The sequence below is a fragment of the Octodon degus genome, unplaced genomic scaffold (genome assembly GCF_000260255.1).
Source record: "Octodon degus isolate 3935 unplaced genomic scaffold, OctDeg1.0 scaffold00099, whole genome shotgun sequence".
Classification (NCBI taxonomy): Eukaryota; Metazoa; Chordata; class Mammalia; order Rodentia; family Octodontidae; genus Octodon; species Octodon degus.
Window position 1 is genome coordinate 7,057,021 of NW_004524675.1, and position 12,214 is coordinate 7,069,234.

The following is a 12,214-nucleotide window of genomic DNA, read 5'->3' on the forward strand; positions in this document are numbered from 1 at the left end:
AGGATGCAAACCAATAGCAATAATTGGAAATCTTAACCTCCTCTCTTAGCTATTTTTCAGAGAAAAAAAAAGATTGTGAAACAATATCACCACTTATCACCCTTAATAAATTAATAATCCTATAACCTAATTATGAATGCTTAGGTTGATTCCATACAATGGCTGCTTGAATAAAACTATAGTGAACATTGAAATGAAAGTGTCTTTTGGCACACCAATTTCATATCTTTTAGTATAGAACGAGAAATGGAATTTCTGGAGGACAATTCTATTTTTAATTATTAGTAGAAATTTTACACTGTTTTCCATAATGATTGCAAAAACATACTTTCTCCCTGAAGCATTGCCTTTGTCCACGTTCTCTCTGACAACTGCTCTCTGTCCTCATCACAGGAGCCTTTATCACAGGTCTGAAGTGATTGAATTGCATTTGTGTTTTGTATTTCTCAAGTAATTAGCCGTGTCCAATGAAATTTCGTGTGTGTCTTGATAACTTCTACATCTTTCAAGAAAGGACTTTATTAATATATTACATATTTTAAAAGGGCTTTATTGTAATTATGTCATTTGATTTCCTTGTATTTTTAGTGCACATCTATCTTCAGATGTATGTTTACAAATATATCCTCCTACTACATAGGGTCTCTTTGGTCCACTGATTATTTAATTTTCTGTGTAAAAGCTTTCATATAATATAACCTCAATTGCGCAGTTTTGCTGTATTGGTTGTACTTTCTTGTCATACCTCAAAATTCATTGCCCAGACTAACATCACTGTTCTTTTTTGAAGTACTTCTTATCTTTTCAGATCTTTTGCTTCACTCTTTAATCCATTTGGACTAGATTTTTGCATGCTGAGAATGTGTAATTTCATTCATTGTAGTTGAATATTCTTCTTTATTTATTAACATATACTGAAAAGACTGCTTTTCCATCTTGTTCATATGTTCATAGTGTCTTTGTCATAAATGAATTAATCATAATTGGATTAATTAACTAATTAATTTATTTGTATTTAGGACAGGGTGTACAGGGTCTCACTGAGTAGATTGGACTCATACTGATCCTCCTGTTTATAGCCTCCCAAGTACTGGGATTACAGGTGTGCACCACCACGCCTAGTCTCAATCTTTGCCTCAGCATGCCCTGGGGGTGGAGCCAGCACAGCAGGCTCTTGGGCTTTGTATTTCATCCTCTCTCTCTTCCCCCATCTTTCTCTCCCTCCCTCCTCTCACCTCCCCTCTTGTTTTTACATTTTTTACCAAGATCTTGCTGTGTGATGACTATAGCTTTGTCGCATATATTGAAATCAAACAGCGTGAGGTCTCCAGTTTTATTTGTTTAATCATTTAATTCATTAGGTATTTGAGGCTTTTTGGAATTCCTAACAAATTTAGGACTGACTTTACTATTTTTAATTTTTTAATCATTTATTTATTTATTTATTTATTTATTTATTTATTTATTTATTTGGTATAGGGTCCCGGACTTGTAGTGATCCTCCTGTCTCAGCCTCCTCAGCACTATGATTACAGACGTACACCCTCACACCTGGTAACACAGTGTGCCCAGCGATCTGGGGCCAGTACTGCATGTAATACCAGGGATCAACCCTGGGTCCTTGTGTTTGCCAGACAGGCACTTAGACCACTAAGCTATCTCCCCAGCCTGAATTTTATTATTTCTATAAAAACTTTCTGCAATTTTGGTAAGAATTAGATTTCTTCTGTTTATTGTTTTTATTGATATAGACAGTTCAACAAATCTTCCAATCCATGAACACAGGATAACTGTCCATTTATTTTTATTTTCTTCAATTTCTCTTATTATTGTTTATTGTCATTGTAGAGACCTTTTACATGCTTGGTTAAATTAATAATCAAATATTTTATTATTTTATGGCTATCATTATTGATATTGTTTAATTGATATCTTTCATTTTAGATTGGCGTCAGAGAAAAGGTACTGATTTAGTATCTAACAACTTTATTGAAATCATTCATTATACATATGTGTTTTGCTGTGTGTGTGTGTGTGTGTGTGTAGAATCTCAAGTTTTGTATATATAACACCATGTGATCTGCAAGCAGAGAGAAGTTAATGTCTGCTTTTCTTCTCTGGATACCTTAATTACTCTGGCTAACACACCTAATACTATGTCAAACAGAACTAAGGAGAGTGAGCGTCTATTTGTTGTTTATCTTAGATGAAAGCCTTCAAATTGTACATAAGATTAGATTTGGAGTTGTCATATAATTTTGTAAGGATTTTGTTGAGCTTCTGCTAGTAAGAGTGAAAAAAGCGTGGGGAGACCCCTATTACTTGATTCCCCTAGTTTTCAGCATTCATCCTTGTGCACACTGAACCAACAATAAGTTGTGAAATACAGTCTAGGTTTTCTTACACTGGATTGAGGAATCTTCTGCTATAGTTAGTTGTGACTCCCATATTCATCTTTTTGTATCTCCAATTTCATAATTAATGGTTTGCCCTATGCTCTTCTGCTAGTGAGTTTTGGTTGTTAATACAAAATTCTTGAAATGCAGATTACAGGAGAAAAAAATTATTTTGGCTCACAGTTTCTTAAGCTTCAGTTCTTGGCCTGCACCAAGAGAGACACCTTATGACAGGAGGACCTGGGAGGAGACAGCTACTTCCTAGTGGTCAGAAATCAAAAGGAGAGCAAAATAATTAGAGAGGAAGAAGATGAGGACAGGGTATTCCTTCAAAAGTTTCCTCCCCTGGAAATTTACCCCTCCCACTGGTTCCTACCTTCTAATACCCCATTCAGTTATGAACTGATCAAAGGATTAATGCACTGATGAGCTTAGCACTCTCCTTGTGTGTATTTCCTGGGGAGACAAAATGAAGGTCTGCCTCTACACTGAAAGGGCTCCCATAGGGAGAGATCTCCAAAGAATGATTTGGATGAGCCCAGCTTAGTGAGGAATTGAATTTGTTAGGAGATTGTTCCAGAGGAGTGGATATCTTTTGGGCCAGAGCATTACTGAATTCAACAATTCTCTTTTGTGAGGCTATTGGTTTTGTGGGGCAATAATGAAAGCAGGAAATGAAGGGCCAAAAGCGAGAATGATACAGGGAAAAGTGATGTTGATTCTGTCCCACCCCATCCTCACTGGGAAATAGTGTGCAGCTACAATAGTGAGTGGCTTTGTTACTCTGCAGCCCGGCACACAGCCTCAGCACCTGGGAGAGTCACTGGGTAGCTAATGAGAGACCCACTACAGGACATAACTGGTGTGGCTAGGACTTGGAGGGCAGCATTCTTTACAGTGTTCTCTACTGATCTGTACATGGCTGCACTGGGTATCAAACCCTCAAAATATAAGTCTTTGGGAAGTACATTATATTTAAATTTTATGCATCATGGATACGATAAATATGGTTGTTTTCCATGTGTCAATTTTTTACTACTTACTGGAAAAATGTGACTTCTAAGCTCCTTATATGGAAATCTAGAGAGAGCTTCAAATGTAAATGTAATGGATGAAGAGCCATGAGCATCATCCATGTCCACATAATGGCTCAAGAGATGAATACCAAATCATAGAAATTGACACTAATTTATTCAAAAACTTATGAAGCAAAATATTTCAGTGCCCAGTTTGTCTGTGAAACAATGTGTATGAGAATATTTTAAATAAATTATTTATTTGCTTAATATTTTAGTATAATTTGTGGGTATATAACGTTTGCATTCTTTGTGGAGAATTGATGCATCAATAAAGTACATTTTAATTGTTTTTCTCATCCTCCCATGCTTCTCTCAATCCTCTTAGTGTGTGTGTGTGTGTGTGTGTGTGTGTGTGTAAGTGGTTTGGTTTGAAAAGGACATTGTTCTTTTGGAAAGTATATGGGGGCTCGGAAGACAGCTTAGTAGAATAGGTGCTTGTGCGGCAAGTGCAAGGGCTTGAGTTCAATCCCTGGTTCTGAAAAAAAAAAAAAAAACACAAAGTATATTATAAGAAACCAGACATCCATACTATTACCTGGCAATACTAAACTAAGTAGGCTAAAATTGTTAAAAACAACAGCTAAGTAAATCAATATACATCTTTATAACACCACATCATATGTGTGTTTCTACAAACTGTAGAGTTTAGCTAAGGATGATTTTCTGAAGCCTGCCGTAGATGAGGTAAACTTCCCGTAGATCTTAACCAGTGAGACACCCAACACTGAGCCAGCATCCTCATACTCAAACTCCAATTCTATAATTAGTCTTGGTCAAGGATTTCTGAAGATTAATTGCTCAAAATATAATATTTGTTCAAAAATATGAACATGCAAACATTACTTATATATATTCTTATTTTGTGGACATTCTATTTCAAGTGTTTCTAAATATATTGCTTTCTTAATGAATGATTTTGTTTGCAGATTTTATTATCTGTTTATGATCTCTATTATTTCTATAAGAGAGGACATTTATCAAGTGAAGGTGTCATATATTTATGGACGAGGGCCACATTAAAGTAAAAAAAGTATAAAGAATTCCACATCTTTCTCTGGTATTTCAATGGGAATTTGATTTTGCTGCAAATTTTGAAATGTAACATGTATGTCCAGATGGTCTCATGTAAAAGTTTGTTCTTAATAAATGTTTATCTAAAAGTTGTTGCAACACTTTTCCTAAATTATATAAATCTTATTAAACAGTTTATGATAGAGACAATTTAGAAGATATTTCCTATTTGCATAAATTATTTCTTACACCCAAAAGAAAGACGAATCCCTAAAGAATACATAATATTAGTCTTTTGCACCCTATAACCATCTAAGGCTCTCCTGATCAAATCAGAGCATTTTCTGTTTGTAATAATAAAAAAATCAATGTTTTTCATACATTCAGTTTATGGAATGCACTTTCAATACAAATTTAATTAAAATATATCACTAGAAAATATGTCTTCAACGTGTTTATATTTTATTTCCTAGATTAAATACAAATTAGTGTCTTTAACATTTTAAAGGCATACATGTGACACAACACAAGCAAATTACACCAAAAACTTTTGTAGAATTGGGCTGCAAATGAAAACAATAAATAATAACATGAATCAAAGCTTAATAAATAATGCTAGCCCTCAAAGTAAATATAGCATGATAAGAAAGACACACCACACACACACACACACACACACACACACATTTTTTAAGTCAGAAAATTAATTACCACCCACCCTAGACTTACACCCTTTGCCATCTGTATTTAATGTTTAAACATTTTAAAGAGATGTTGATACAAATTCACTTTATTTTCTTCTCCATTCTACCATAGTAAAAAGCACACTGAATAATAAATGGGAACTGAATGAAGTTCTTCAGTGTTGGGAAGACGACAAGGAGCCCTGGGGACCTGGCTATGTCTCTATCCATGGTAACAACTGTCTTGCTGCAATGAAATTCTCCAAGAGAGGCCAGAAATTCTTATTTATTTAAATAAAAGCCAACTGCTCTTTATTAGATGTTGCTAAATAATACAATTTTTAACAAAGAATTTGCCGTCATTGTGTGAGATTTGCACTTTTCAGAATGAAAGCAACTTCAGAAAGCCATTAAATTTAGTCTTTCTGATACTGTGCATTTTGTGACACCTGGAGCTACACTTCTTCCATCACAAGTGAAACATTTTTTTCCAAAACTTCCTGGATTTACATAAAAGAGGAAATCTTCCTACATAAAGAATGAGAGCAAATGGAGAAATGGTCTGGATTTCTTTTATAAATTTCAAAAACCCATACCCAAAGCATGTTTAATTTAAATCAGCCTGAGGAAATACTATTTTTTTTTAACAAGTGCATCACTCAGATCACTTATATCTATTTATAGCTGTCATGGTTTGGATCCAGAATTTCCCTAAAGTCAGAATGTGCTCATACGTGGGGCTTTATTGACTAACACAGCTGACTTGTTTTTAGGAAGTGAGGTCTGGTAGCAGAGGCAGGCCAGTGGGTTGGGAGTTCTGGAAGCTGTGCCTCCCTTGTCAGTCCCTATCTTCTCTCTCTTTGCTTCCTGGCCTTGCAGTCTTGAGTCCTGTTCTTCTACCTCGGTGCTTGTGCCATGCTGCTTCTTTATGAAGCTGCACAGCCATACTAAGAGGGAGGCTTCTAACACTGAGGCAAAGTAATCCTCTGGTTTAAGTCATGACTTTCAGATACTCTGTTTCAGTGATGAAGAACGTGACTAAGAAGCCACCCTGCTGCCTTAGATCATTAACATAATTGCTCCTTTAGACGTATCCTGCTCCTCTGTTCACATCTTCTACATTATCCTTTCTGCTCACTAGGCTTCTAACAATATTTAACAGCCTATTATATGATATATTTGTACTTGCTCATGTTGATGAAATGTTGTGGACACAAGTGAGGTTAAGCGAAAACGTCCCTGTCCTATATTAGTTTAAGTATTGTTTAGAGTTCTTTAAGGGAAGAGAATCAGTAAAGAATATACAAACATATACATTTCAAAAGAGATTTATTATATTGGATTTATAGAATTAGAGACTGTGAATAGTCCATAGTAAATATCCATGGGCTGGAAAGTGTGATGACACAGTATCTTCTCAGGCCAAGAAAGTGGAAGCCACAGAACAGAAGTCTAGAATGTATTGCCTAGGCTTCAGTCCAGTACTGAAGACCAGAATGAGTCCTGAGGAGGCACTGGGTGAGTGTGCATGAAAAATGGCAGAAGTTGGAGCCTGACTCTACACACAGTAGCAGGAGCAAAAAGGCAAACTGCTTAAGCAGAACAGAGCTCCTGAAACAGGTCAACTTCTTCCTTTTCCCCTGTTCATTCTTTCAAGCCTCAAAGTTTATTGGAGGATTCCACTCACAATCAGTGGCTCTCCCTCATTAATTTGTTTGTCTTCGTGCCAATCATCTCTAAAAGTTCTTCCAGACACATCTAGAAGAGCTTTCCTAATTTGCTAGGTGTGTCTTAGTCTAGTGGAGTTGGCAGTCATGATTAATAATCATAGCATACAGCTGCGGAAAGTATTAACAAGAGAAATAGCCCTCCTAAATACAGAAAAACTAAAAATAAATCTCTCATCTGTCTAACGACAAGGGACAAGGCAAAGGAATTTTAAAGGCATTCAAATGCAGAGTGTGTGGAGTTTTTGGCACAACTTAGTGTATGCACATTTAACACAGTAATACTTCCCACACCGCCTGCTATGCTCAACTTTATGAAACAATTATTCAAGGTACACAGAGAAGAATAGCAAGGAGAGGTTCATTACTGTCTCCAACACATTTCGTCTAGCCTGTCACATATTTATTTGTTGATATCTAATGTACTACTTATGCTTTGCCATTTTAAAGTATAGATTTGATTTCATCAACCAAGATTATTATTAACCATAATCAAATCTGTTGAAATTAATTAAGGAACACAGTCTATTCTGGTATAATGATCAATTTCATTTTAATGACTATTAATAAATATACATAGATTTGAAGTGAAACTAATACATATGTGAGCAGCAACACTTTGCAGAGTCACTTGTGCAATTCTGATGCTAAATAAGTTACACTAGCTTCACATTTATATCCTGGTGACCAGACCTACAAAAATTACCTTTCTTGAAAATCTCTGAATAATTTTGTGACATACATCTTTAGGCTAGCATTTTTTCACAGTTGTTCAGTGAATTATGAGTCCTAGAAACATAGAAACATTTTTATCAGTCATTATGATGAAGGTAACATCTAACTCAAAGGTTAGCTTCTAAAACAACCTCATTAAAGAGCCCCTGTATATGTTTCATTTTTTTATGCTAGTAACAAACTATTTTAACATACCTACTATAATTTTCTTACGTTGTCTAAATTTGCAGAAAGAACTTGTTTTAAAGTAAACCTAGATAAAGTTTTGAAAATTTATTTAATCTGTGGACTATAGTAACACGTCTTTTTAGAAACCAAAGCAAGAATGGCCTCATAGGCTATTATTTCGTTTTTCGTAGAGTTTAATATTATTAAGTCCATCACAGAGAAGTGTGTTCACATTGAAAGGCTGATATTCCTTGGAGATTTAAGTCACTCAATCCCAACACTTAGTATCCCCTTAAGAAAATCACTGTAAGAATCCATCTGTGCTGTGACATTTTTCTCAGTTGCCATCTCACTGGTTCCTGACAGTTCCTCAATACTACTGGGTCACAGAGTTCATTTCATCAAAAAGCCAAGGCATTCTGCATATCTGTATGTTATTCATGGTTTACAAACAGTGTTTTGGGTAAAAAAAAAAAATACTCTTGCAACAGGATCTGAGTTTTTTAAATATAACTTTATCCTTTTCTGAATTTCCACCATGGAAATAAAATCTTTGATTGTTACATAATTTCTTGAGAAAAAGATAAATAAATTGATTAGGATGTCCCAAAGATTAAAAACTATATTCCTAGTATCTTCTCTATTGACTACATTCAGAAAAAGGAAAAATTGAGAATATCTTTACATCATTTCCCCTCACTTTCTATAAACTATTTATCATGAATACAAAGTTTTTGTGTAAGATATTATTAGCAATCATTAAAATTTAAGCCCTTAGTACATCTGTTTTACGCAAGGAGAAACATCAACAATAATCTCTACTTAGATTTACAAATGAGCACTATTAATCTAAATGTAAATAATCTCTATTTAGTTTTCCGGTGTTTGAAGAACAAATGAAATGACATATTACAAAGTACAGTCCTACTTAACACCAGAGGATGCGCTCCTGTCACCACTGCTGCCACCTGCTGCCCGAATGAATTCCGCTTGGCATCTGCGTACTTAAGCCTCCTTTCCCGATAGGCAGTTTCAGATAGAGCCTAATACACAAACTATATCAAATGTATTAATTCAAAACGAAACCAATCAAACTAAGATTTCTGTTTGCATTTTAGTGTTTGTCTTAAACCTATGCCTTTGCACATGCTATGCAACTATTCTACCACCTAGCTACATCCCAGACCTATGGCATGTATGCATGTATGCATGAATGCACATATTCTTACAGCAAAGAAATGATGCCTATCTCAGCCTGACCTGGAACTTGTGATTCTCCTGCATCAATCTCTTCAGTGGATGGAGCTGCAGTTCTGTGACACCACCCTGGGGAAATTTTGCACTGTTAATATTTATGATACAAAATTAGCTCTGCCTTCTGGAAGAATTATAAGTTAGTACACTCTACAAATATAAGAAAATCATTTCCATTCTTGCCAATAGGGTGAAAGCTTCTTTGGCAGTGAAAATAAGGAAAGTTACACTTTTTTCAAATTTCTGTATCTTTTCCTGTTGATTTTGTGACCTAAGAGCTTGAGTTGTATCTTAGGATAATATTCACTTAATATGAAGGACACCTAAGCTTTCAACCCCAGCAGTCTTTCTTCCTGCAAAGATTCATTCTTAAGATTCGCTGCTGTGTTTGTCATAGGTAACTGTTACAATTGAGTGGGTTGGTTACCCGTCAAGGCCCAGCAGGATCCTGTATGCTAATTCAAAAGGACAACATAGTGCTTGTACAATAGAGGTATACATGTAAGCCACTGTAAAGCAGATAACTTGTTTGTTGATATGAGTGATTATTTGTATTGGGAAAAGAATTGTTGAATTGAGCATTACTTGAAAGTTAAAATATCATAATAGATTAGCTCAAGACTCAGAAGTTTTCTTTATGCCAATCTTAATCTTTTCACTCATTAGGATGCAGGTTTGCCAAGTAATCTTATCTGCGAATTTCCTCCTTTCCACGACATGAAGATGAGTAAAGTGAGAGGCATGATGTTTTTCTCCTAAACATATTGTGCATATTCATATGATTGGTATAATATTTAGAAAGTCTCTTTTGGCTTCAATACCCTCTGTCTAACCACTACTCTCCCCTAGTAGGCTTTTAGAACAGAGTCCTGATTCAGGCATGTTAACCTCCCAGTGACAACCGTGGTATGTGGGTCACAATAGATCTTTTGGAAATATCTGATAAATGCTCAGGTTTACAGATATGGGCAAATATTCAAAACATAGGGGAGCACATAGAAAACATCAAATTATAATAACAGCATCTTGAAACGGTCCTTGTTTGAATAATTTTGATATATAACTTCTATATGCTTGAACTGCAATGTAGGTAGAAATATAAAAACTTAAAAAAGACAAGATTATGGACAAGTAGAATCAAGAGTGATAAAAGAAGTGGGATTTTCCTTCTCTTCTAGGGAATAGCAAAAGGAAAGGAATGAGATTTCTTTTCTTAATAAGTAGTTCGTGTTTACATTCAACTGTAAAAATGCTATGCAAAATATTTAATCCTTTCCTTTGTGTCTGAAAAAAAGCCTTGGGATGAAGGTGCTATTTTCATTCTAGAGTTAAAATAATAGGTAAAAATTATAGTAATAGTAATGTTAAATTACTCATGATAAGGAACAAATTGATAGATCAATCCTTCTCATAGATTCTGTTGTCCATAAAATTTTGTTCCTTTATGAAGTACTACTTACTACAAAACTTTTTAAAAGAATACCTTAAAATAAAATATGTAAAGCCATGTGCCCAATTGCTTCAAGTTTAAAAACCAGTCTCAGAAATAGAAATCCATGTATACTTAGAAGTCTTTCCTTTCAGAAATTCATTTTTAAATGTATTTTTAGTACAGGGACTAGAGGGTCTCACTACACAGTTCAAACTCATAGTGGTCCTCCTGTTTTCAGCCTCCCAAGTGCTGGGATTACAGGTGTTCATCACCACACCCAGTCTCAGTCACCCTCTCAGGGAGCCCAGGGGTGGGGCCAGCACAGCCCAGCAAAGATTGAACCCAGGTCACTGCACTTTAGTCCGCTGAACTATCCTTTCATCAATTCTTGTAAAAATCCCAAATTATTTCAACAACAAATACTTAATAATAACAAGCCTATATAACACAGACAAAATATTAATGTAAATTGTCCTATTAGAAAAAATGCCATATCTAGAGTCAAATCAAATATAATAAATGTTTCCAATATTCATTCTCTTTATTTTTCTTTTTTTTTTTTCTTTCTTTTTTTTCTTTTTTTTTTAGACAGGGTTGCACTATGTAGCTTAGTCTGGCTTTGAACTCATTTATTTAGCCCAGGTAGCCTACTTGTCACAGTGATCCTCTTGAATTCACCTCTTGTGTGCTGGGATTACAGGCATGTGACACTGAAATGGCTATTCTTCACATCAATCTATGTAAGTAGTTACACACACACACACACACACAAATGCCTGTAAAAATTTGCATGACTTCTTCCAGTTTTGCTTTGGGACAATTTTCATAGTATTTAAGAAAATAAATCTTGGTAGACAACTACTTTTGATGATTTATTCATTGGTTTCATTTGGTTTTTTGTTGTTGTTTCATTTTTCTTTTTGTTTTTATATATTTAGTACGGGGTCTACAGGGTCTCACTGTGCAGCCCACACTCATAGTTATCCTCTTGGTTTCAACCTCCAAAGTCTGGGATTACAGGCATGCCCACTACACCCAAACTCAATCACCTTCTTAGCTAGACCCAGGTGTAAGACTAGCACCACATGCTGAGGAACCCAGCCGCTGAGCTCTGCCTAGGCAGGCGCTTTCATTCGCTGAGCTATCAAGCCAGTCCAGCATTTCCTGTTTGACCATAAGAATTCCACCAATATGGAAGGGAAAAAGAGTTGTATGGACAAATAAAAAATTTGCATTGGCAAATATTATTCCTTTATTCCAGCCTTTAATGTAGAATTACTTGTGATAATGAAATGCTTGAATTAAAAACCTTAAACTACCTGTACTATTCTTAACATTTTTTACCAAATGCCTCTCTAAACAGAAAAGGGTCACCACATACAGCCCTGAACATAAATAAAAATACACTTATAGTAGCTTGTGATAAAAGCTAATTATCTCCACAATCATTTACTTTCTCTTAAAACTTGAAGAAATTGTGTAGTGCAATTGATGTTAATATGTATATTTATTTTAGTATAAAATTTCTAAAAAATGCCATGTTGTAAAATATTCTAAAGTTATGCTACATTACCTCTATACTCATATTTTTTTTTCAAATTCAGTGACGTAATTCCCAATAGCCTGAGACCATCTTCTTTAAGATCAGTCAAGATACAGGAGATGCTCTGTGATCTTATGGTTCTGAGGTGCCTCAAATATGGGCTTCTTTTTCACATGCTTGTCATGC